Genomic DNA, 24828 nt, shown 5'->3' on the forward strand with positions numbered 1-24828 from the left:
GTACCCAAAGATGGAGAAGCTCTATACAGTCAGTAAAAACAAGACCTGGAGCTGACTGTGGCTCAGATCATGAGCTTCTTGTTGCAAAATTTCAGCTTAAATTGAAGAACGTAGGGAAAACCAGTAAACCATTCAGGTATGACCTAAATCATATCCCTTATGAATATACAGTGGAGGTGAGGAATAGATTTCAGGGATTAGACCTGATAGACAGAGTGCCTGAGGAACTATGGATGGAGGTCCGTAACATTGTTCAGGAGGCAGTAACGAAATCCATCCCAAAGAAAAAGAAATGCAAGAAAGCCAAGTGGCTGTCTGATGAGGCTTTACAAGTAGCTCACGAAAGAAGGGAAGCGAAAAGCAAGGGAGAAAGGGGAAGATATATCCAACTGAATGCAGAGTTCCAGAGAATAGCAAGCAGAGACAAGAAGGCCTTCTTAAATGAACAATGCAAAGAAATGGAGGAAAACAATAGAATGGGAAAGACTAGAGATCTCTTCAAGAAAATCGGAGATCTCAAGGGAACGTTTTGTGCAAAGACGGGCATGATAAAGGACAAAGAAGGCAGGGACCTAACAGAAGCAGATGAGATTAAGAAGAGGTGGAAAGAATACACAGAAGAACTATACAGGAAAGATCGTATTGTCCCTGATAGCCATGATAGTGCGGCCACTGAACTTGAGCCGGACATCCTCGAGAGTGAAGTCAAGTGGGCCTTAGGAAGCATTACTAACAACAAAGCTAGCGGAGATGACAGTATTCCAGCTGAGCTATTTAAAATCCTAAAAGATGATGCTGTTAAAGTGATGCATTCAATATGCCAACAAATTTGGAACACTCAACAATGGCCGCAAGACTGGAAAAGGTCAGTTTACATTCCAATTCCAAAGAAGGGCAACGCCAAAGAGTGTTCAAACTACCGCACAATTGCGCTCATTTCACATGCCAGCAAGGTGATGCTCAAAATCCTACAAGCTAGGCTTCAGCAGTATGCGAACCGAGAACTACCGGAAGTACAAGCTGGGTTTCGAAGAGGCAGAGGAACTAGAGATCAAATCGCCAACGTTCGCTGGATCATGGAGAAAGCAAGAGAATTCCAGAAAAACGTCTATTTCTGCTTCATTGACTACGCTAAAGCCTTTGATTGTGTGGATCACAACAAACTGTGGCAAATTCTTAAAGTGATGGGAGTACCAGACCACCTTACCTGTCTCCTGAGAAACCTGTACGAGGGTCAAGAAGCAACAGTAAGAACCAGACATGGAACAACCGAGTGGTTCAAAATTGGGAAAGGAGTACGACAAGGCTGCATATTGTCGCCCTGCTTATTTAACTTATATGCAGAGTACATCATGAGAAACGCCAGGTTGGATGAATCACAGTAGGAATTAAGATTGCCAGGAGAATTATCAACAACCTCTGATATGCAGACGATACCACCCTAATGGCAGAAAGCGAAGAGGATCTAAAGAGCCTCTTGTTGAGGGTGAAAGTGGAGAGTGCAAAAGCTGGTTTGAAACTCAACATTAAAAAAATGAAGATCATGGCATCTGGCCCCATCACTTCCTGGCATATAGAAGGGGAAGAAATGGAAGCAGTGACAGATTTTACTTTCTTGGGCTCCAAGATCACCGCAGACGGTGACTGTAGCCATGAAATTAAAAGACGTTTGCTCCTTGGGAGGAAAGCTATGGCAAACGTAGACAGCATAGTAAGAAGCAGAGACATCACCTTGCCGACAAAGGTCCGTCTAATCAAAGCTATGGTTTTCCCAGTAGTAATGTATGGCTGTGAGAGCTGGACTATAAGGAAGGCTGAGCGCCGAAGAATCGATGCTTTCGAACTGTGGTGCTGGAGAAGACTCTTACGAGTCCCCTGGACTGCAAGGAGGTCAAATCAGTCCATCCTAAAGGAAATCAACCCTGAGTGCTCATTGGAAGGACAGATACTGAAGCTGAAGCTCAAATATTTTGGCCGCCTAATGCGAAGAGAAAACTCTCTGGAAAAGACCCTGATGCTGGGAAAGACTGAAGGCAAAAGGAGAAGGGGACGGCAGAGGATGAGATGGCTAGATAGCATCACCGATGCAATGAATATGAACTTGAGCACACTCCGGGAGAGAGCACAGGACAGGAAGGCCTGGCGTGCTATGGTCCATGGGGTCACGAAGAGTCGGACACGACTGAACGACTGAACAACAACAACAACAACTTTACTCTGCACAGGATCAGGGTGTAAGACAGATCCTTCCGTTATTTGATCAACATCCCTCCTGTCTAGTCAAATTCTTGTATTTCCAAAAACCATCTATGTTGAGTGGTTCTTTATTCAAATAGGCAGTTTTATCAAAAGGGACAAGATAAACCTTCCTCTGATTTAAATGGAACCACATCACCCAAGGCCAGCATCACATGCTACAAATAAGATATTTGTTAGAAATGCTTGGCTTTAATTATCAGTTAAGCAAAGCTGGGAGTCGGTGGTGCTGTAGCGTGGAATCTTTTGTTGTCAGCTTTTAAAATACTGACAGTGCCAATTCAGTTTTGCTTAGCTCATTTACTCCACATCTGAACTTTTAAATTAATCATTGCTGGCAACATCAATTTAGTTGTAATTAATCATACAGGGAGGAGCAAGTAAAATTGCAGTGATGTGAGTCATATTAACAACATTATCTGATTGCTCTCAGTGTAATTTACTAGTAGCTTGACGTGCACATACAAGGCTTCTGCTGGTGTTTTGGCACACAAGGAAATGTGTATCATGCAAAATACAATAGAATGAATAATAGATAGCCAAAGTGGCTGAGCATACATATTACTCACTGCCTTGTGTTTTTGTTCATTGTTTAAGTGCAAAACAGTATGTAGGTTCAGCTTGTTTTGATTCTCATGTTTAAAATTCTTGCTTTCTGGTGAGATAAAGTTATGATGGGCATGAACCTGCCAGGAAATCAATGGGAACTATAAAATAGCACAGGCATGTTCTTGTGCAACTCCCATTCATTTCAGCAGGGCATACACAGGAGAACAGCTCCGTGGATTTTGTTGTTTTAGTATGTCGTGTGACTGAAATAATCATAGATCGACATCATGCTCAGTTAAATCCAGGAGGAATCCACACTGTTGAACAGTAGTTCAGACGCTTACAGGACAAAGGAAAAATAAAAAGGATATAGAAAGAGGAACTTCCCAAGTAAAGAATTTAAAAAGACTTTGAGGAAAAAGTATTGGCAATAACATTTCTTCCATAAAAGCAATGTGTTTTATCATATATATTTCTTTAAAGACACAGTTTAATGCAGGGGTAGGCAACATGGTGCCTGTGGCACCAATACACCCCCAGATACCTTTCTTGGTGCCCACCAACGTGCCCCACTGCATGATGGATACATGGTGTGTGTGTGTGTGCATGAGAAAGAGAGAGAGAGAGAGAGAGAGAGAGAATGGATGGGTATGTGTATGTGTGTGTCTCTGTGAAAGAGGTTTGTTTCTATGGGTAATGATCCAGAGTGTGAGATAAAAAGAGATAGGGAGGAATGAGTTGGCTGGCAGAGGGGGCAAGGGAGAAAAAGAGTTTGCCTTCTGGGAAAAGTTTTCTGTTGGTGCTGAAAATTGTGGGTTCAAAGGAGTTGTTCAGTGTGTTGGGGCTCAGCCCCCACTGCCCTGTAGTCCATCTTTTAGGGAGGTTACTTGCACTTTGTGACTAGCCAGGCCTCCCATGACAGCCATTTTGTGGATGTGCCCTGGACAGTTTCTCCAATTGCCAAATGTGCCAACAGTTTCCCAAAAAAGTTTCCTACCCCTAGTTTAAGGCATTATTAAGGCATGATTTGCAATTTCACCTTGAGAACAAAGGATCTACAGTTTAAAACAAGGCAGAAACATACTTAAGTTAAATTCAAGACAGACAAAAGGAAGTTCATCTTTACACAGCATATCATTAACCTATAGAGCTGGCAGGCACAATGTGTGATGAAGCCCACTGGCCTAGATGGCTTTAAAAGGAGCTCTATGGAGGAAATGTCCAAGGTAAAGTCAGGAACAAGCAGTGCTTATTTACCAGACCTAGTAACCCTCAGCCGGTTCCTTGATCAATAGTAAGACACATGTAGAGACAGAATAGTTTGCCATCCCCCCAAATGGGATGCCTCCCTACTTTCCTCCTACCCTTTTAGGCACTTGTATGTGTGCTTTGTGTGTGAATGCGTGTACGCGAGGGCTCAGTTGTACATATAAAGCAGCATATCTGTTTGCCATTAGTGTATAGCACAACAGATTGCCTGAGTGTAGGCAGGCATGGAAGTTAAAATCTAGAGACAATTTAAATAGATAAAAATAGGATTTGCTCAGTATATGCCTTTTTTATATGTGGCTATTTTATGTCTCTCTACTAGTTGTATTGTTCAATGTCATGGAAGAAACATAGACCACGTAATAACAAATCGTGGCTTAATTAAACATAGTTTGTTGAATTGTAGGTTGCTGTTACATCCAAACTTGGAACTATGGATTAACTGTGGGTCATGTACAACACACAGAGAAACCATGGTTCATTGTTAGGTTGTGAACTCTCAGTTGTTTAAACCATAGATAGTCATTACATGCAAACCCAGAACTGTGGGTTGTTCATGGATTGTTTCTCCAGGTAGTCATTACATGCAAACCCAGAACTGTGGGTTGTTCATGGATTGTTTCTCCAGGCTACAAATGCAGCTGGCAAGAGTGGTAAAAAAAAACCTGCTGAAAAAACCAGCTACTCTGCAGGATTCAGGGAGGGAGGGAGCAAAGGGGGTGGGAGCCAAACAACCCAGGAATTAAAAAACAACCCGCAGTTTGTCTGGCAGCCAAATCATGGTGAACTCTGGAAGCAACAACCCATGGGTTAATTAAACCATGTGTTGCCATTACATGTGAACCAGGTCATAGGCTGCATTCATACATAATGCTAAGCCATGGTTTATGTTAACCATAGTTTGTTGCTTTAGCCATGAATTGTCCTGCAGGCGAGCAAAGGGCAGCTTGTTTTCCCTATTTTTGGTTTGTTTCTGGCTTGTTTCCCTATTTATGGCAAAACTGCTTATTTTGCCAGCCTTCAGAGCAGTGTCATTTTCAGGCTGCTCTTCAGGGCAGATGGAAGTGTGAACACACCAGGAATAAACCACACTTCTGGGTTCAGACATCACAACAAGCCATGGTTTAAACAACCCAGACTTCGTTAGCCAACAACAAACCATGGATTCTATACAAACCATAGTTTGTTTACAGGGGTGGTTTTAGACACACCGAGAAGCCAGATTTCAATAAACCATACCTTGGCATAGCATTATGTGTGAACCAGGCAATAGATAGTAGTTAAAATAATGAGGGCTGGCAATATAATTAAAAAAGGTAATACAACTCACAGGCTGTATGCCATATATGGTGCTTTGGTATGGCAGGTAGGAAGGCAAAGGTGTGAGGTGCTTGCTACCTTGAAACCACTGGTGGTACAAAACGACTTGCTGATCATAGCAACTCTGAAGGAATGTGCCCAAGAAATATCATTGGTCAATAATCACGTTAGGCCATTGTATAGGTACACGGTATAGATCTTCTGTATACAGTGTATAGGTCACTTTCACTGTATACACAGTATAGGCCCTTGGTATAGGTACACTATATACAGTGCTAAGCCACTATATAGGTATTCTGTATACATCCTATCCCACAGATCCAGCTCAGAACCACAATTTTACACAGATGTCATTGAGTTGTGAGATATAGATGTAAAAAGCTGATAGAAAATAGGGATGTTAGAGAATTCCACCATGGACTCCCAGAGTCCGTGGCAGAATGGAGCAATCCCCCCCTCCCTGTGAAACTTCCCTGGGACGGATCTTACCTTGTGTCAGCCGTCCGGTCTATCCGCTGCCCCTGGTCTGCGGCCACCATTTCCCTCCCTACTTTAACCGTGATAGGCTATGTAAGTATTTGCGTAGCCTATCACGGCAATGAGCATCCGCTACGCCATTTGCATCCCTGCTGTTTTTGTGATAGGCTACGTAAATATATACGTAGCCTATCATGGCTAATGCAGGGATGCAAATGTTGGATATAGTGGGCATTACTGAAACTTGGTGGTACAAAGAGAACCAGTGGGATATGGTCATCTCTGGATATAAACTCTGGAGACACAGGGAAGGGTGTACTGGGGGAGGTGTTGCTCTGTACGTCAAAGAGGGCATAGTGTCAAGCAGACTAGAAAACCTAAAAGGGGTGGACTCTTCCACAGAAGCACTGTGGGTGACAATACCAGGATCCAAACCTAATCTAGTGCTAGGAATGTGCTATTGTCTCCCAGACCAGAATGCTCAGGGTGACCTTGAGATGGAAAATGAAATCAGGGAGGCCTCCAAACAAGGAAGTGTTGCAATAATGGGTGACTTCAACTGCCCCCACATTGACTAGATAAATGCATGTTCCAGTCATGACAAAGAGGTTAAATTTCTTGATGCCCTAAATGCCTGTGCCCTAGAACAGTCGGTCATGGTACTGACCAGAGGGGAGGCAACCCTGCATTTAGTCCTAAGTGGTGTTGTCCAGGACCTAGTACAAGATATAAATGTTGTTGAACCAATTGGAAAGAGTGACCAGATTTAATATACATTTAAGTGGAAAATTGTCCAGGAAGTCCAATACAGTCCCATTTGACTTCAAAGAGGAAACTTCTCTAAAATGAGGGAACTGGTAAAAAGGAAGTTGAAAGGGGGAGTCAAGAGGGTTAAATCCCTTCAAAATGCTTGGAGGCTATTCAAAACCACAATAATAGAAGCTCAGTTGAAATATATACCTGAGGTTAGAAAAGGTAGCACCAAGTAGGGGTGGACGAAAGTCACTTACCTGTCGTCGAAGCTTGTTCGTGGTGGGAGGGAGGCGCTTTGCTGCTCCCCCCGTGAAGTTCAGGCTGGGGGGGGGAGGCTTCCCGCCTTGCCCCGGCCGAAATTCAGGCTGGGGAGGAGGCTTCCCGCCTCGCCTGGCCGCGAACACCATTAAAAAAAAAAAAAAACGCCCCCGTGATAGGCTACGTGACAATTAACGTAGCCTATCACGGCTAGATCTGCAAAGTCAGCCGTGATAAGCTACGTTAATCGTCACGTAGCCTATCATGGGTGACTATAAAAAAAAAAAAAAAGCACGTACACAAATGGCGGCCCCCATAGGGAGCCGCCATTCGTGTTCCTTATTTGGTCGCTGTAGTCTACGTAAAGATTTACGTAGACTACAGTGAAAATAAGGGCAACGCAAATAGCGTTGCCCTTATTTTCGCCGTAGTCTACATAAATCTTTACGTAGACTACAGCGACCAAATAAGGAACGGGAATGGCGGCTCCCTATGGGGGCCGCCATTATCCGTACGCGCTTTTTTTTTTTTAAAGTCACCCGTGATAGGCTACGTGACGATTTACGTAGCCTATCACGGCTGACTTTGCAAATCTAGCCATGATAGGCTACGTTAATTGTCACGTAGCCTATCACGGGGGCGTTTTTTTTTTTTAATTGCAATGGTGGCGGCGGCAGCAGGTCGAAAGACCGGCTGCCGCTCCCACCCTGCACGAACACCCGCCGAACTGCCGGCCGGACCCGCCGCCGGGAGGGACATTCGGCAAAGGTAAGTCCCGTCCCGGGGGGGGGTGCGGGGTGCGGGGGGGTTGTGGAGAATTTCTCCCCGAAACCTGTTCGGGGGGCCGAACACGTTGGCGCTCGGCCCCCCGAAGTTTCGGGGAGAAATTCTCCGCCATCCCTAGCACCAAGTCCAAGAGGTCGCTGGCATGGTTTATGAGCAGTGTCAAGAAAGCTATTAAAGAAAGCTTCCTTCAGAAAACAGAAGTTTTGCCCAAATGGGGAAAACAAAAGGGAGCACAAGTTTTCACAAAGGTGATGCAAGCAGACAAGAGATGCCAAAAAGCATTTTGCAGAGCATATCGCTAACAACATCAAGGCCAACAATAAAGAATGCTTTAAATATATGAGAAGCAGGCAACCAGCTAGGGAGCTGTTGGACCGTTGGATAACAATGGGATTAAAGGAGTACTGAAGGAGGACAAGGAGATTGCAGAGAAGCTGAATGAATTCTTCTGATCAGTCTTCACTATAGAAGATATAGGACAGATACCTGTGCCTGAACTGATGTTTTCAGGAAGGGAGTCTGAGGAACTGAAGCAAATAGTGGCAACAAAAGATGAAGTTCTCAACCTTATTGACAAACTGAAAGTAAATAAATAACTGGGCCCAGATGGTATCCATCTTAGAGTTCTCAAAGAACCCAAATATGAAATTGCTGATCTTCTAACCAAAATATGCAACATGTCCCTAAGATCAGCCTCTGTACCAGAGGACTGGAAGATGGGCCATGTGACACCAATTTTTAAAAAGGGATCCAGGGGGATCTGGTTGGCTTTATGTCTGTTCTAGCTAAATTGCTTGAAAGCATTTGTAAAGCATTTGTAAAAATAGCATTGAGGGTCATCAATGTCATTTCTTGGCCTCATGAAAATATGAATCAATAGTGGGGCTTAGAACACAGTCCTGCAGAACTCCACATCAGCTCGTGAGTAATTAATATATACAGTCCAATCCCCATTTTCTGTGGACATCTAAGCCCTCTTCAGAACCCAAACCCATGTGTTTGTGAATGAGTGAAGAGGAAGCAGGATCAAGCCTGCATGCCACCCAAGACAACACACCTGCTGGCTACCCTCTAGCAGCTGTGCATTCACTGCTTTGGAAGGGATGTTGAAGGTTATCTGGTCCAACCTCCTCATCAATGGATCCCAGACAGATGGTCATCCAGCTTCTGCTTCAGCATCCCAAATAGCAATCCAGGCAATGCTTAACCTGCCCCCCCCCATGCAATCTGTTCTACTGTTGAAGAAGCTGATATGGTGAGGAAGTGGAGTGCTCCTAACCAGAGTTATATACCCAGGCTCCTAACCAGAGTTATATTTTCTGTGTTTGGAGCTGGCAAATTTAGTAGGAAATAGTCCTTTTGGGATTAAAAGGGCACGTTGCCATGCTAAGAGACAGAAATAATTAGCTTTCACTATTCAGGATGTTTTGCTGGATGTTAGGAATGCAATAACCCTTCATTAATGAAATCTTGTGTCTTTGCAACCATAATATTTTAATAGGACCAAACACTGTAGGTATTTTTTTAAAAAAATATATATTTGTGTTTTCTGGGCTGAGAACTTGTTTTGTCAAGTTTCAGCTCAAGGCACATTTAAAGATGTGAGTTATACAACTCCAAATAAAATGTTGATAATGGAAATGCTGACTGAACCTCAGTGTTAGCGGACCTGGCAGCAGAGATCTAATAAAGCATCAAAGCACAGGAGAATAAAGTATATATCTTGGAAAACATCCTAAGCAGCTGGAGTTAGCAAAGAGGAACTTGGGATTATCTTGTTCCAGTCTGTGTTGTTAAAATTGTGGTTTGTAACCTTTTCTTGGCAACCTTTCACTAGGTTTGTACATCATTACTGGTGTGTGTGGGTTTTTTAAAGTATTGTTTAACTATAGGGTAAAATTAATATTTCGGATATTTTAAAAGAGGCGATTCAATGACAAGCCATGAAGATTACAATCTCCATAGCCAGGCACAGTGTGCCTCTGATTGCCAGATGCTTGGGGTCAAACAAGAAGTGATGGCCCTGTCCATCATGCCATGCTTACAAGCTAGCCACTGTCGGAGCCAAGCTCCTGGGTTAATGCCTTCATGGGAAGACCGAAACACATTCTCTTAGAATGAAGTTTCACTGATATCAAGTGAATGCATTGCAAAGTGCACTTAGGATCACAGGCCAAGTTTCAAATGTTGTATCTTATACATCCTATGTGCTTCTTTGCCGAGCAAAGAACAGTGTTTAAAGTCTTGGATGGAAGGGAAATACCCCACCCCACAGCTACAGCCAGGAACTTCATTAATTTCATTGCATCCTTGTTTTGTTGTTATTTTGTTGTGACGTGCTTAATGATTTCTCATTGTTATCCTGTTTTCATACTGTTATATTTTATTTTTTCCATCTGAGCTGCTTAGGAATTTTAATATATTAAGTGGTATAGAAGTATTGTATACAAAAATAATAATAGCAGCATGACAGTGCATCAAATAATGAGACTGAATTCAGCCAGCACATTCATTTGTGTGCCATATTCAGTGTAGAAAATATAATGGAGAGATACCACCTTTGGACAAAGATAATGGTCTTAATCCAAGTATGTGCCCATATAGATCAGTCAGGAAAATATCAGCAATTGTGCTGATTAGCAGGGAGAAGGGAGTGGTGGTGGTGGTGGGGAACGGGGGCAGTACATCTAACCACTTCTGAATAGCTAGTCAGTGCTTTCCACCCCAGCATCCAGCACCTGAGGTGGCTGCCTCACTCAACCTAATGGTAGGACCAGCCCTGGATACTGGTTGGTCAGTTCATAATGCTCCATAGCATTGCAATTATCAAATGCCATTTCATCCAGAACTTGGAATGTAAAGCCAATCCTGTGTATTCATAGTCAGCTGACCAGGTGCCCAAAGCCAGTTTATATTTGATGACGCTCTCACTGATGGCAGTGAAACTGTGAATATGCACAGTAAGCACAGGTGCAGAAGTTCTTTAATAAGTGGTGCCCTTATTCTTAATGAATTCTTATTGACTCCTGTGAACTATACGACCAGAATCCTGACCAAGCTGTCTTTTGTTGGATGGCCATCTTTTCCATTTGTGCCTATTCTCTTGGTTGTTTCTTGTAACTGTTTGATGTGTTTGCCCCTAATCCACAATTAAACCATTTATTTGTTCCTGGGTGCACTTTGGAGAAGCAGACAGATCTTCAAGCAGATCTCTGCCATAGCTAGTGCTGTGGAATGGGTGAACAACAGGTGCAACCAAAGTACAATTCCTAGGGAAACAATATGGTGACATACACACACATGGCACAATTTACATACATGTTCTAACAACATCTCTAACCGGGAGAAAACTCTTGAAGAACATATGTGCTTTTCCCAAGCGCTCATAGGGAAAACTGGTAAATACTAAGCTGATTCTGAATCTAGCCAAAGAGAGTTGGCTCATCACTAGTTTCTGGTGGGTCATCTTGAAATATATTATACCACTTCAGATTTGGTATATGTGTACAGTATCTTAACATAAAAACAACATGTTTATGAAAGTGCTTTACTGATACACCCTGGGAGCTATTTAATCCACTCATATTCTATTAGAATGCCGTTACAGAAAGAATAAGCTTTTTATATTACAAAGTAGTATCATTTTAAGACTGTTCAAGCAAAGTGAATACAATCATTACAGAAACATTTATTTTGAATTATTCTGCATCGCCACATAATTCATCAGTCTGATCCCATTCTACATTGTTGCAATAGAAATAGTTATATTATTGATACTGACTGCACTGCGATTAGGAGTGGCAAATTGGGCGCTTCTCAATGAAGTATTTTGGGCCTCAGTGATCCTCGTTTGGCACTTTGAAGGCCTGAAGAGTCACAAAGTAATTGCCGAAATCCTGGCACCGATGCTTATTAGTCCAAAGAATAAATATTAGATGTCAACCAAGTAGCATCAACAACATGAAAGAAGGTTGCAACATGGTACTTTTTTCTGGCATCACTTTCTGTACTTGGCACTGAACTGGAAGCAAAGGATGCTTTAGTGAGCCCATGCCTACACTCAGCTAATACAACTGAGTAGCAGTAGGAAAAATCCAAATAAAAGAAGGACTGTTCCCCACAATACATATGCAACTGATGGAATTATTTTTCGCAAGAAGCTGCGGTGACAGATAATACAAATCAGGTTGGCCAGCTCCTTGGGCAAGGATTGGGGTTGGGCAGGAGTGATGTTACTGGCCAACCTGGATGGTGCTACTGCACTGCTATATCAGTCTTTGGAGCAGATCAGTAGTAGATGATTCTGGGTAGTATCCAATGCTGTGACAGTGCTAGTGCTAATGATGCTGCACTAGCATAAATCACTACTAGCTCAATGTCATTAGCGTGTGTAGGCAAAGGGAAAAAAAGTGACAGTTTGCTGTCAAAATTCTGCAGGAAATTTCCACTTTTCTCCTTTGCCCTGCAAGCTCTAATGATGTCATGCTAACATTGGTTTATGCTACCACTGTGACAGTACTGGATGCTCCCCTGTTCCCAGCCTGAAGATTTGGAAGGCATGTCTCCCAGGGCAAACAGAAATAACATCCCATAGGAAGACGCCTCTAAGGCAGGTGCCTGCTAGATGACAGGTGATGTTTGCATGCTGCTTTGGCCTGGGCCAAATATCACCTGCTCGTCACTACCCGGGCCAGGAGGAGCATGCAAGGTGCCACTTCTGAGCTAGCCAGGTGTCCCTCAGTCTTCCCATTACTGAAGGGAAGAAGCCCTAGAGGCCTCTGAAACTTTGCAGGGGGTGCTGAAGCATTTGTCTATTCCAGAGCTGGGGAGATTGAAGGTAGCCACTGGCTAACCAGTTACAAAACGGTGTATGATGATTCATTTAACTTAGGCTACATTTAGCCAGGAAGCAGTGCAGCCCAAGCAACATGACACACTGGTTGCTCTATATCCCTTGCACTGCTGGAACAGAGATCCACTCTAGTGGGCTCTGATATGCTGTCGAAAACCTCTGGTTGATCTCTCCCTTCAGCACTGAAGCTGAGGACTGGTTGGACAGACAGCTTGGCCCCCCAAGCAACACTGTGTACAACAGTGCTTTGAGGAAGAGGGCAGTGGCTTAGTGACTGATATAAGGGCCATCACTGCGCAAATCCAGCTTCTTTTGGAATCCCAAATAGTTTTCTCCTGAATTCAACTTCTGGAGAAGGTTGTGCATGAGCCTAAAATGTAGCGATGAATGGACTCAAATATCAACAGAGTTTTGGATATTCAGGTTGGTATTTTAATTTTTTAAAAGATGGGATGGAAGTGGGAAAAGTAATTGAAAAATTAGAAGTGGAAAATGAGAGGCATAGTAGAAAAGAAGGCACTGAGAGAATCTCAGTTCAGGATCTGACAGAAAAAGAGCCAAGACATCTCAGCTGTCTTCTTGCTAAATTCAAAGCTACAAATGTGGCTGATCTTGAATATTTTATGATATTTACATTCAGAAATGATGAAAAAGATCCAAGAAGCAAATGTCATGCTTTGTACTGTTGTTATAAATTAGTTACTTACATGTTGTTTAGTTTTGTTAGAATTATGGGAGCATTTGTGGCTTCATTCTCAGTTTAGATTTATTTCAAGAGAGAACAACCATGGCTACAGGAGCATAAAGTCATGTCTGTGTGCTTAAAAGAGCTGCTTATGTGAGCTAGAATATGTTATTGATGCTGATGTTTACATTATTTGCATTTTAGTGGCATGTTGATGTAACCAGATTTTTATCTTTGCAACATGTTGAATACTATTGAATGAACACGACAACAACCCCCTGTAATGCTATGGAAAATTGGCCTCCTAACAGGACTTTTTTTGCCTAGAGGGAAGAAAACAGTGCAACCTTTGACCCATCTGGAAAACATGCTTTAAAGAAGATTTAAAAGTTCTAGAAGGATTAAAATGAATTTGAAGCGGAACTGGCTCTCTCTTTGCCTAATACGTTTTATTGGTTCATTGCTTGCTTTGTTCTGTTTCATTGCTATGCCATATTTCCTTTTTGTCCATATAGCTTTGTCTTCTACTTCTTCCTTTCTAAAATGGCCTTCTGTTTTTCCCATTCCATCTTAGGGCCATTTCATATTGACCTACAACACTGTGTTTGACACTGACTTGAGTGTAGTTAGGGCTCCATGGAATGTGTGTGCATCGTGGATTGAATTGACTTCCAATGTGGGTTGGCTGGATCACGAGGCATGGTTGAAATTAGAGCTGTGCATGGACCCCCGATCCACTTTGGATGCTACTTTGGATCATCTGAAGTGACCCCAATCCACCTCAGATCGATTTGGACCCCCTCCGATCTGACTTGGATCTGAATCTGAAGTGAGATTCAGATATCCAGATCACCCATTTTTGTAGTTTTCCCATGGACTTCCATAAGAAAACACAAATGGTCATAACTTTTTCAGTTTTCAGGATACAGGCATGTAATTTGGGGACCTCTCCACCCCCTGGAGAGGAGGCCACCTGGAAAATTTCAGACAGTTTGGCCCAGTGGTTTTTGTGCTAGGCAGAGTTAAAATCTGATGTTTTCCAAAGAAACTGTCCAAGCAAAGAACTGTAACTTCTCCCTGATTCCACACACACATGACACCTTGGCCTTTCCCAGCTGGCATTGCACCCCCCAAAGTCCAGGCAGTTTGGCCCACTGGCTTGTGTGCTAGGCACAGGTGAAATTTGAGGTTTTTCAGGAAAACTCTCAAAGCAAAGAGCCGTAACTTCTCCCTGTTTCCACAGATGTGCATGACACCTGGGCTCCTCCCAGCCCTCCTCTGGGGCATCACTCCCCCAAAGCCCAGGCAGTTTGGCCCTCTGGCTTGTGTGCTAGCTGGAGGTGAAGTTTCAGTTTTACATGAAACGCAAAGCAAACTCAGAAGGGATAATGTGTTGAAGTGGGGGTCACTATGCCCAATAGTGCAGGTTTCTCTAAGTGCAGAACAAGTTTATTCAGAGGAATTACCACCTCAGCCTCTCTATGGCTGCATATACACTTTATCTGGCAGGCAGGCTGGAAGAAATTTCTGTCTGCTGTTGTTTATTCTAGCACACACAGAATGAGTATTGATATTTCTATGTTTGGGGTTTTCTTTTATTGGCCAGACCGCTTCTTTCCAAACTCAAACAGGTTGTAATGTAAAACCAGATTCTCGGGACCAGCAGGAACAGAGAGTGTTGCAAGTGCATATATTAATTATTATCCAGTTTATGCAGTTGGTCATCTCTGCTGACCTCAGGCTCTCGGTGGTTAGGGGTGTACAAAACCCCCTTACCTTTGGTCCACGGGAATCCGCGGGGGGGAGGCGATCTGTTCCTCCCCCCCAGAATCCTCGCCGGCCCTGGCTGGCTCCGCTCTGCGGTGAGTCCGCCAAGCTGCCGGCCGGCTCCAGCTGCTGGGACACAAATGGCGTCCGCGTAGTGGATGCCATTTGCGTCCCTGTTCTTTGCAGTAATAGGCTACATAAAGATTTATGTAGCCTATTATTGCAAAGAACAGGGATGCAAATGGCGTAGCGGCCGCCATTTGTGCCCCTGCTCTTTGCCGTGATAGACTACATAAGTATTTACATAGCCTATCACGGCTTAATGCAGGCACGCAAATGGCAGCCGCTACAACAGCTGCCATTTGCGGCTGCAGCAGCCCAGCAGCGGCCGGAAGACAAGCTGGAGCTGCCACTGCATCCACCACCGCATCCGCTGCCAGGTAGGTCCGTCCTGAGTGGGGATTTTGGGGGTGGCCATTCCACCATGGACTCCAGGGGGCCTCACTGGAGTCTATGGCAGATTTCTCCAACATCCCTATAGGTGGTGTTCTGACAGAGGCAGGAAGACACAGCAACTCTGCCCATCAGGACCTGTGGTGGTTCTACTGCTCCTACATGACAACGAGCGCTTCTGTTGGGAAGATCTAGCAGGGGAGCAGACACTGTGGGAATAGTTACATTGGCTTTTGAAATGAAGGGTGTACAAATTGCAAAAGAAAGAAAGAATGAAAGAAACAAAGCAGGGGAACGAATGGACCAAAGTGCAATGCCTTGCCCCCTAGGTCATACTGTGTAGGGAAGAGCAGCCTTGGGCTGCAAACCAGACAACAGCAGGGCATTTGCTTAGGGAAGTGTGGCCTGTGGCCAGAAAGGAGGAACCTGGAAGAGGCAGGCAGGCTGGAGGAGCCTGGAGGAGGCAGGTGGGCTGGTGGAGCCTGGGGTAGGAAGGCAGGGGAGGGAATGGCTTGAGGAGGTAAAAGCCAGAAGGCAAATCCTTTCTGGAGAAGAAGAAATGTTTGGACAACTGGGCTCCACTGAGCTGGTGTGTATTTCAGTGAAAGCTCAGAGCCGCGTGGAGGTGGGCAGAGGGAGGCTGGCAGAGGGAGGCCAGCAGAGGCTGGTGGGCTGGCGGAACCTGGCACAGATGGTCCACCACTTTGTCCCAGCATGCCTGGTACAGGGAGGGCACCAACCACCTGCTAAGGTGTTGCGACACGGCAGCTTGTAGTAGGGCACCACCAGGTCCATCAACCTCTTGAACCTTGCATTTTCGACAAGGCAGAATGGCTGGTCATACACCACCATCTCACTGATGCAGTTGGTGATCTGGTCGGGTGCTGGAAACCTCCACCTGGTGGACCCATGCTTTCCCCACCCCATCTCCTCCATGGTGGCTTGCCTGAGCCTCTTGGGGGCGAGAGAAGGAGAGTTTGCAGGAGAGTTTGCTGGCCTGCTGGGACGTGGGGGCCTCTTCCCCAAGCAAGACCGATTGGTGCTGCCTCCTTAAGTGCAGGAGCAGGCTGCTGGTGCTGTAGTGCCCTGGCTGTTTCACAATGGACTCTCTTTACATGTGCTTCCTTTCCCCCCTCCCCTTTCCCCCTCCTTCTCCCCCTTATTTGAGTCCTCGATATGTTTCATTGGTCTAGCTCCCCTTCTTGCGTCTTTTCCTTTTTCACGGAGGGAACTCAAGAGGAATTCAAGTGGGGTAATTTGATAGCTCATTATCTCTGATCTATTTAAAACTGGAATAAAGGTCCTTTAGTGTGGGAGATGCCCTGGAGGTTGACAGTGTCATCTAAAGGGCCTGCAAACTTCCGTGAGTGAGCAGTCTCAATAGCAGGATAAAAGCTCCGTGTGAAGAACCTCCTGGGGTGCAGAACCTCTTTCAACTTGAGGGCTCAATTCAGTTTCAAAGAAGCTCTCAGGGGCTGCATTCCAGCGGTGGGTGGGGCCAAAGGCAAAAAAGGGCAAGGCCAAAATGCCAGCATATTTTAGCTTAAAGTGCTCACGGCCAGTCACTAAGCCTCTGGAGAGACATTTCAACCTTTTACAATAGGTGGAAACTGCACACAATGGGTGGTTTGGAGGAAGGGTCAGGGTCAGGGGCCAAGGCCTTCTGGGAATGCTGGAGGGTCGGATTTGGCCCCCGGACCTGAGGTTCTACACCCCCGTGTTACATCAGTTTTTAAGCTGGGTAAATATCTGTATATTTACTATGCTGTCAAGGTATAGCGCTCCATATGGCTGATAATGGCAAAAGGAGAAGGGGACGGCAAAGGATGAGATGGCTAGATAGCATCACCAATGCAATGAATATGAACTTGACCACGCTCCGGGAGAGAGCGGAGGACAGGAAGGCCTGGCGTGCTGTGGTCCATGGGGTCATGAAGAGTAGGACACGACTGAACGACTGAACAACAACAACAATGGCTGATAATAAAATGCAGATTAAAAACAAAATATTAAATAAAACAGAACATAAAAGCAAATACATTAAGAACAATAAAAACACAGCAATAAAAAACAAACAGCAGCCAACCTGGAGACCTGGCAACCCTAGTTGCAATACACTCAACACATCTCACAATTACAAATCAGTGAATGTTTTAAGGGACATTTATGGATAACATCAACAAATGTGAAAATGGAGCCATTTGGTGCCAAAGGCTTATATCATCTACATTTTTTTCAGTGCCAGCCAGGTCAAGACCTTTATTTGCCCAAGCTTTTTAGAATAAAATTTTCCCTGCTTGCTTTTATGCTTATAGTGCAAAATAGGGTGAGGAGGAATGTTGGTGATCCACCACCTCATCCCAAGCCCTGTTGGCTCTGGCAGGTCAGGGTAGATGGTGTATGCGTGTGGTGGTTTTGCCAGACTTTATAGCCTAGCAGATCTTTCTATTTTAAATCCCCACCACCACTGGAAACAATGGGGGGATAATTAGAAATGCCAGCTCCATACTAGTGTAGCTGAGGGGCTTGTTCTAGGCCCCTCTCTGGGGAATGGAGTTGCTTTGGATTCAGAAGATGCAAAACAGGCTCTGACCCACTCCCCGCCCGCCCACCCTGGCACCCCCTGTTTCAAAGCTTTAAACTTGCTACTGTCAACAGCAATACCACAGGAAGTTAGCTTTCCACCTGCAGGGCACGGACTTGGGCAGCCCCATCTTAACCATACCACCCTTACCTAGGGGTTGGATGGGTCTGTTAGTCTGTTTTTATTCTGCTTAACTGACTGCTATATTCTGTTATGGCTATTTGCTGTTTTTATTATAATGCATTTATATGTTTATGTGAGCAGTTTTATTTGCACATTAGTAAACCATCATGGAATCCTTTCATAGAATCATAGAACCATAGGGTTGGAAGGGGCCTACAAGACCATCGAGTCCAACCCCCTGCTCAATGCAGGAAGCCTGATTCCCAGGCGGCCCCCCATCCAAGTACTAACCAGGGTTGACCCTGCTTAGCTACTAAGATCAGACGAGATCCAATGAAGGGCAGTTCCAAACACACACACACACACACACACACACACCTATTTAAATAAAAATAAAAATATCAACTCAACAAAAGACAGATAATGTCCTTAAAAACCTATCTTAAAGGCAATGCATAATGATTCCTAATAAGTGGAGTTTATCTGCACTTGTTGATAGATACAGCAGAAATACGAGTATTTCATTTCCCAAAGCGACTAGATAAGCCTCCCCCAACCTGGTGCCTTCCAGATGTTTTGAACGCAACTCCCAGCATTCCTGACCATTGCCCATGCTGGCTGAGGCTGATTAGAGTTGAAATCCAAAACATCTGGAGGGCATCAGTTTGGGGAAGGCTGTAATAGATGCCCTCTGTATCCATACACCCTGCCTGAGTTTAAGTTGGTCTTTGCATGATATGGAGCAGCACTTTGAAGGAAGAAGAATAAGCCAGTGGAAACATGCCTTCACATCAACATGAAACTGAGCTGACAGCTGCCCCACTGAATCTTGGCTGTAATATGAAAACTTCCAATACATCACATGTAATTCAGACACAGACATTGTTCTTAGTAATTCTCATGTGTGTTTTCTTCTGCCCAGAATAGTTGGATTTCAATCTGATAGCTGCTTCTTTATCCTGCACTGAGTGAGTTTGAACTGAAATAACAGCCTACACACTTTCCCTCTTCTTATCTTCCTTGAAAGTTACCAGTGGAATGGTGGGTTTCAGCTTGGGAGATCCAGATGAAAAATGCTGCCTAGAACTCATTCTCATGAACATTTAAATCTGTGGAAGACACAGCCGAGTGATATTCCGGTGGGAAAGATACAAATGTTTATATGGTCTATATGTGGGTACATTACTCACATGGTCCCAGAGACTTGAGACCATACCATGTCCATGGGGAAGTGGCTTCCACACTATTGTGGGTACATGTGAACGGGTCTTTGCAAAGCTGCTATGGGTTGAGTCAAGTCTGTGACAGCCATGCCATGAACTGAGTTAAGCCCATTTTGGTTCTTGACACCTAATCATAAAAGCATCTTTCTCAACTGTATTTTTGTTGAAACAAACTAGTCATATGGCATCAATAGTGTATAAACTACCCACATTTCCAGAGCAGCAATTCACTATGAACTGGTTCACATGATTAAAGAGCCCACTGTGGCTTGTTTAAGCCATTGTGGGTTGCACCATGTGCCAGCAGCTGTTTTGAATATTCAAGCTGTGGCTTGTTATCTTGTCTGAACCCAGGGGGAACAGTGGGTTACCACCCAACCAACTATGTTACACAACCTTCACATAACCCAACAACAGTTGTTTAACCCTTGCATAACCCTTGGTCCCTGGGTTTGGACAACATGACAAGCCACAGCCGTGGCTTGAATATTCAAAAGCCTCCCAGCACACGCCTCAGTGTGGCTTAAATAAACTATGATGGGCAGTGATTGTGCGAACCAGGTCCATATCTCAAGACAAGTAATTATCTCACTGTTCTACCTCCTTGGCAACGCTATTGTCCAGACAAAACGAGTTAAGATACTGATACTGGGGCATGCCAACGGCCACTCGGTCGAGACCCTGGTGGGTGGCTGGAATGCCGCAATCACTGGGGCATTAGATTGGGTGGCTCTGAAACGCCCTCTCCCCCTGAACAGGGCTCGGACTGCACCATGGTTCAATCCGCGGTTACGAGCTCTGAAACAGGAGGTGAGACGGCTAGAGCGCCGGTGGTGGAAGTCTCGCTCCAAAGACGATCAGACACGGGCTAGAGCTGTATCTTCAGCCTATCACGTGGCGGTGAAGGCAGCAAAAAAGGAATATTATGCTGCCTCCATCGCATCTAGGGATGGCAGAGAATTTCTCCCCGAAACTTCGGGGGGCCGAGCGCCAATGTGTTCGGCCCCCCGAACAAGTTTCGGGGAGAAATCCTCCACCCCCCCGCCTCCCCCCCGGGACGGGACTTACCTTCCCTGAATGTCCCTCCCGGCGGCGGGTCCGGCTGGCGGTTCGTCCGGTGTTCGAGCGGGGCGGGAGCGGCAGCCGGTCTTTCGACTGGCTGCCGCCCCTGCCATTGCAATGAAAGAAAAAAAAAAAAAAAACGTCCCCTGATAGGCTACGTGACGATTCACGTAGCCTATCACGGCAAGATTTGCAAAGTCAGCCGTGATAGGCTACGTGAATCGTCACGTAGCCTATCACGGGTCACTTAAAAAAAAAAAAAAAAAAAAGTGTGTACGGATAATGGCGGCCCCCATAGGGAACCGCCATTCCCCTTCCTTATTTGGTCGCTGTAGTCTACGTCAATGTTTACATAGACTACGGCGAAAATAAGGGCAACGCTATTTGCGTTGCCCTTATTTTCGCCGTAGTCTACGTAAACATTGACGTAGACTACAGCGACTAAATAAGGAACGCGAATGGCGGCTCCCTATGGGGGCCACCATTCGCGTACGCGCTTTTTTTTTTTTTTTAAAGTCACCCGTGATAGGCTACGTGACGATTCACGTAGCCTATCACGGCTGACTTTCCAGATCTAGCCGTGATAGGCTACGTGAATCGTCACGTAGCCTATCAGGGGACTTTTTTTTTTTTTTTTTTTACTTTCGTGTTCGCGGCCGGGCGAGGCGGGAAGCCTCCTCCCCGGCCTGAATTTCGGCCGGGCGAGGCGGGAAGCCTCCCCCCCCGGCCTGAATTTCGGCCGGGCGAGGCGGGAAGCCTCCCCCCCCGGCCTGAACTTCGCGGGGGGAGCAGCGAAGCGCTCCCTCCCACCGCAAAAAAGCTGCGAGAAAAGGTAACTGACTTTCGTTCACCCCTAATCGCGTCTGCAGAGTGCTGCCCCAGGAGGCTGTTCCAAGTGGTCCGGAGCCTGGTCGGTCCTGTGGCTCCAGAACCACTGGAGCATTCTAAGGCCTCCTGTGAGGCTTTGGCAAGGCACTTTGCAGATAAAATTGATCAGATTAGGTGTGTTACTCTGCACACTGTGGATACAGTTAGTGAGCAAGAGGCGGCCTGTGGCAAACCGGTTTTGTGGGATCAATTCCAGCTTCTTCCTCCTGATGAAGTGGACAAGGTGCTTTCATCTGTAAGGCCGACCACCTGCTTACTTGATCCTTGCCCATCTTGGCTCATTATGAGCTGCAGAGAGAGACTGGGTGAGGGGATCAAGGCGGTGGTGAACGCCTCCCTTGAGGAGGGAGTGATGCCATCAGCCCTCAAGGAGGCAGTGATAAGACCGCTCTTAAAGAAGCCCTCCTTGGATCCTCAAGTTCTGAACAACTTTTGCCCAGTCTCAAATCTGCCATTTTTGGGCAAGGTGATTGAGTGGGTGGTGGCGGTGCAGTTGAAGGCACACTTGGAAGAAACTGATTATCTAGACCCATTTCAGTCGGGCTTCAGGCCTGGGCATGGGACAGAAACGGCCTTGGTCGCCTTGGTGGATGATATGAGGAGGGCTCTGGATAGGGGTGAATGCTCCTTCCTTGTTCTCCTCAACCTCTCAGCGGCTTGACCACGGTATCCTCCTGGACCGCCTGGAGGGGTTGGGCATTGGAGACACTGTATTGCGGTGGTTCCGGTCCTTCCTCTCTGGCAGGTACCAGAGGGTAGCACTGGGAGAGGAGGTTTCGGACCCGTGGCCACTTACTTGTGGGGTGCCACAGGGTTCCATCCTCTCCCCGATGCTATTTAACATCTATGTGAAGCCACTGGGGGCTATCATCAGGAGGTTTGGGGTGCAGTGTCATCAATATGTGGATGACACGCAGCTCTACCTCTCATTCAAATCTTCACCAAGGTTGGCCGTAGAATCCCTGTCCAAATGTCTGGAGACAGTGAGTGGCTGGATGGGGAGGCATAAGCTGAAGCTGAACCCTGACAAGACCGAGGTACTTTTGGTGGGAGACAAGAGGAGGCTGGGGGATGTTGACCTGGTGTTGAATGGGGTACGGCTACCCTTGAAAGACCAGGTCCGCAGCCTGGGGGTCATTTTGGACTCCCAGCTGTCCATGGAGGTTCAGGTGTCAGCTGTGAGCCAGACAGCGCTGTATCAACTCCATCTGATATGGCAGCTGCGCCCCTTCCTTCCCGACCATCTGCTCCCATCGGTAGTACATGCCCTGGTCTCCTCTCGTTTAGACTACTGTAATGCGCTCTACGTGGGGTTACCCTTGAAGATGGTTCGGAAGCTGCAGCTGGTACAGAACGCGGCAGCTCGCCTGATTAAAGGCAGCCACCGGCGAGATCACATCACTCCAGTGCTGAAGGAGTTGCACTGGTTACCAGTTGTTTTCCGGGCCAAATTCAAGGTGTTGGTTTTGATCTTTAAAACCCTATATGGTTCCGGCCCAGCCTATCTTAAGGAGCGCCTCCAGCAACACCAGACAGGCCGCTTAACAAGATCAGCCTCAGATGGCCTTCTCTCTGTCCCATCAGCCAGGACAGCTAGACTGGTGGGGACGAGGGAGAGGGCCTTCTCTGTGGTGGCCCCCACTCTGTGGAACTCCCTCTCTAGGGAACTCCGTCATGCCCCCTCTTTAATGAGCTTCCGTCGTGCATTAAAAACGTGGTTGTTCAGGCAGGCATTTGGGGTGGGTTAGGGTATTTAAAAAAAAAAATTATGGTAAAATTTTATTGTTTTAAATTGTTTTATGGTGGGTTGTACATCGCCCAGAGTGGCTGGGTGACCAGTCAGACGGGCGATTAATAAACTTAATAAATAAATAAAAATACAACCCTAAGCTCTTAGGGTAGAAAAGAAATCTAAATCATAAATGGATACGGCTCATTTGGTTTCAGTTCTGCAGTCTAAGGGTGCAATTCAAAGGAAGATTTCCTGTGTAAGCCTCAATGAAACAAATGGGACCTGTACAAAAAGCATTACACATCATTGTGCAACTCGCATCAGTTTCAGAAGCACTTCTACAGGAAGATGTCCCAGTGGATTGTACCCAGGCCCATATAGAGAGCTCTGGCTTTTTAAGTGTGACTATATACTCATATCAACCTAGATTTTTTTACCTACCCAGTCCCAAAGGTTATAGGAGGATCACAAATTATTGAACACACATGTAAAATAGCCAGTTAAAAAATAAATAAATCAGTGATGGATAATTCTAAAAATGCCAGCTTTTCAAAAACATTATTCCAAATATTTGTTATTTTTAGAAGTGATAGGAACATTTGAAGAAACTGAACAAATGTTCATTTACAGTGAAAAGGTAATTAGATGATCATCAGCCAATGGGACCTTTGTACATCTACTTCTAACATTTATCCAGCCTAAATTTCCCTAGATTCAAAGCAAATAAGCTGACCTGAGTAGAATTTCTAGGAGAATAGCAATTCTGTCACGATTTCAGACATTTTTTTTAAATATCAACGAATCATTGTGGAAGATGCATCTTCAGTGTGTATACACTATATCTAAACAGAAAATAACTAAATATGTTTCTAGGCTATCAAAGTGAAAGCAGCATTAATTATTTCATATCACCTCTTGGAATCTTTTGGTCTGTTATATAAACAAATGGCATCCAGTACAATGCAACTTATTATGGTATGTACTTTCATTTCATACTGTCTTATTTGGTCTGTTGATGGACTCTTGATTACATCCATATTGTTCTAGATTGGTTTAATGTCCCTAAAGGCCTTCCCCATTCTGTGCATCACTTTATCTTCACTTCTTTTGTCTTTTGCTGCTAACAGATAGTATACTGACTATCAACATTCCAGTTGCATTTAAATGCTGCAAGATGGAATGGATTTCTCAGAACTGATTGTTAGAGGTTTTGACCGTAATTCTATATTCTGCTCATGAAATTTTCTTTCAAACAGAGCGATACAATAGGAATGCTAAAAACATTCAATGTATTTTAAAAACTGAAAATGCAGCTTCAGAAGTTCAGTATAACCTTTGGGGCAGTATTCTTTTTCAAGACACTTTTGGCAAACTGTGCTATATGTGAAAAAGCATGCTCTCTTTCTATTAATCTTCATCTCGTTTTAGTGGAACTAAAAGTGCCAATGTACGCTATTCAAGAAATGAAACCCATTGTGAAATACTAGCTGGTGAAATAATAAATCTCAATTTGGTGCTTTCTTTTGACCCAGGATACAGAAAGAAAGAAAGACAAAGGATGTATATTACAGCAACCACAACTTTACTGCCATCTGCAATGCGTAAACTCAAAAACCTGGCTGTAGGGCCTAGTGTTGAATACCTACACCCTAACATGTCAATATCTGGTGGGGTTCAGGCCCCATGGGGTCAGGTTTTGGGATCTGGGGAGAGGTGGCTCTCTGTCCAATAGTGCCAGAGATGATTAGCACAGTCCAGGACAGCTAAGGCTTGAGTTTTGCAAATGACAAC

The sequence above is a fragment of the Heloderma suspectum genome, chromosome 2, assembly GCF_057233095.1.
Source record: "Heloderma suspectum isolate Gila_16-S chromosome 2, 16-S_ref, whole genome shotgun sequence".
Lineage (NCBI taxonomy): Eukaryota > Metazoa > Chordata > Lepidosauria > Squamata > Helodermatidae > Heloderma > Heloderma suspectum.